Here is a 2,973-nt window from a genome sequence, read left to right as displayed (position 1 = left end):
GATTTGGGTTCCTGAGCATATTTGTCTCCCACTTACCTGTCACTCCTATACTGTTCAGAGTAGCACAATGTGTGGTTTGGGTGGGTGACTTAGTGGCCCTGGGGCACACGGGTCTAAGGAGCCCACCATGCTTCAAAGCTTGCGGGGGGGGGGGGGGGGGGGGAGGAGCTTGTTGCACTTTGGGTCGGTGTCTGGGTGGTAAATAAGCAGCCAGTACATGGGTTTTGAGTCCTGGCCCCACATGCTGAGTGTAGCAATTCTTTAGGTACCCCTCAAAATTTTTACTGGTGATTTCAAGTACAGTACTGGGCACAATTCCAGGTGTGCATCTGAATTATCTTGGTTTCAAGGATAATCTTGGGAGTCCCAATTGGGTTTGATGGTGTTCACAAAACCATGCAGTTGTGAGTAGATGAGGCGTTTCTAGTCCTTTCCTTCTACGATCTGTCAGAGCAATCACTGCCTTTGTGCCATCTTGTGCTTGGTGTTCCTGAAGAACCAGGTGGACTGGTGGGAGAGGCAGCCCATCCTTGCCCAACATGAAGGCAAGGCAGTGCCGGATGCTGGCGTGTCCCACACATTACAGAGCCTGTGCTGATTGGGGTGCAGATCCCCAATCAAAGGGAAGGCAGCTTCCATGTGGGAGGAAAGTCAAGTGGGAAACCAACTGTGGAGGAAACTTCCAAGAGTGAAGGGGGGCTTAAAACATTTCTAAATGTAAAGCCAGCAGGTGAACTTGGGTCACTTCAGAATGATTTGTGGGGATGTCTGTTGTAAAGCTTCAGTGGGTGACAGTGATACTAGGGATGTTGCATTGTAGCATACACAGCCACAGTTCAGTGATGCATCCTCCTACCAGAAGATGGGATGCAGGTTGGTGAGGAAAGGCCACCCTGGGTATGTAAAGCTTTGGTCACTTCCTTCCCCATATGTTCACTTGTCCCAACCCTGTTTTTCCAGCTGTCTGCATTTGCTTTCCCCATCTTTTGGGGTTGTGAAGTCCATTTGAGATAATGCCTAGACCTGGCCCTGAGAGGGGTGGATTTTCACTGGGAAGCTCCTTGCACCATCAGCCTTCCGCCTGTAGGCGGCAGAGGCTCCTAGGGCAGCCACAAGCCCTCTTTGGGGCCTCTTCCCATGCAAGGGAGGGGGAAAGCCTGGGGCTCCTGCAGAGTTGCTCAAAGGATCATCGTGTAGCAGGAAGAGAAAAGTCATGGGATTAGAGATTTTGAGTTTCTCCGGATGGTGTGTTCCCGGGCCAGCCGTCCTTTCCAGGATTCATGTGGGCCTCTGATCCCTGGTGACCCAAGGCTGACTCTGTGGCTGAGGCTGCTCCTCCTGTTCTGGGAACTCGCCTTCTGGGACTAGTGTCAAACAGCTGTGAGGTAATGGGGGATTCAGAGCTGGCCAAGAGATATGCCTGGAAGGACAGCAGGGGGGACCCTTTCCCTCCCCATCCCCTCAACATGTGGCTCCCCTTGCCGGGATGGGCAGAGTAAAGATTCCTTACTGGAGGCTTGGTTTGTCGCCATTTAAAGGCATTTACTTTTTGTTTTAAATCCTTATAGCTATAAGAGCAATTCATACTTAGAACCCAAACAATACAAACGTATTAACTAGAAAGTAAAGGTCCTCTATTTTATTGCATCCCATAAAAGTCAGTCCTGAGGAGTGCCTGGGTGGCTCAGAAAAGCATGCATCTCTTGATCTCAGGGAGTTTGAGCCCCATGTTGGGTGTAGAGATTACTAAAAACTAATAAAAACTTGTTAAATATGCTTCTGATATTTTTTTCTATCCATATGTATAGTGTAGCTTACAGAAAACAATTTAGGGATGCCAGAGTTGGGGTCGTTTCTGCTGTAGAGTATCTCTCCCTTCGAAATGGTCACCATGGTCCCCTCCCCCCTCACCTGAACATCTCTTTGGCATCTTGTCTTTTCCCTTCCATCAGCTGACTACTGCACCACCCCCAGCTACCCCCACCCCCGCCCGCTTCCGGCCCCGCCTTCCTTCAAAGCCTTCACTACTTAGACTGTGAGTAACATATGTGGCCATTTTAGGAGGATTTTAATTTTAACTGGGTCTTAACTTTTATGCTTTACAAAACTCCTTTAAAGCTTGTTAAACTGTGGGACCTGTAATACTCAAAACACTTAGGAAAAGGAGACCCATAATCCCAGCCCACGGCCATTTTTATTTCTGATGGTTGCCTTCCAACACTTACATTAATTCATCGGTGCACCCTCAGTCATGGGGATTTTTAGCCTCCGTCGGAGGGGAGAGGTCTGAGCGGTCCAAGGTGTGGGATTCCCATTGAACTTTGCCGCAGGGATTACGTGGTGGAAGGCTGCTTATGTTTCAGGAACTGTTTGTTACTGGCCTTATTTTTTTTAGCTGCCACGTTGCAGATCTCCCCTGTCACTTTATAGTTTTTGCAAATGGAATGGAAGTTGTCCTTTCTTTACCATGGCCTCTCTACACCTCAAAGCCACAGAAGGAAATTTTCACACCCCCGATGATGAACCTAATATGAGGCAAGATTCCAGAATAGCAAGTAGAAACTGCTGCTGGGGGCGTTAGGCTAGTACCAATCATTCCTGATTCCGGCCTGATACACATGGTAATTCTTGGCATGGTTGGTGGAAGTCGCAACTCCCCATTGCCCTGTCCTGCCAGTAAGGGAGGTTTCTGCAAAGCAGTTTGCTCAGTGTGGAAACTTGGAGCCAGAGTCAGCCTTGGCGATTCCAGCTGGCTCCAGCTGTGGCTCCCAGGGCCTCTGCTCCTTGGAGCTGCTGATTGTATCACAGGAGCCCTTAATTTGGTCGTGCTGGGAGGCAGGTGGCTGAGCATGTGTTTGGGGGCAGAAAAAGGGGCAGGGCGGGGAGGAAGAATACAGGAAAAGGATCCTCAGCAGGGGCAGAGGAGACGGAGCCAGGGAGCGTGAGCTAATAGGCAATGGATAAAGCCCCATT

The sequence above is a fragment of the Panthera tigris genome, chromosome A3 (assembly GCF_018350195.1).
Source record: "Panthera tigris isolate Pti1 chromosome A3, P.tigris_Pti1_mat1.1, whole genome shotgun sequence".
NCBI classification, from domain to species: Eukaryota; Metazoa; Chordata; class Mammalia; order Carnivora; family Felidae; genus Panthera; species Panthera tigris.
This window is presented reverse-complemented; position numbering follows the sequence as displayed.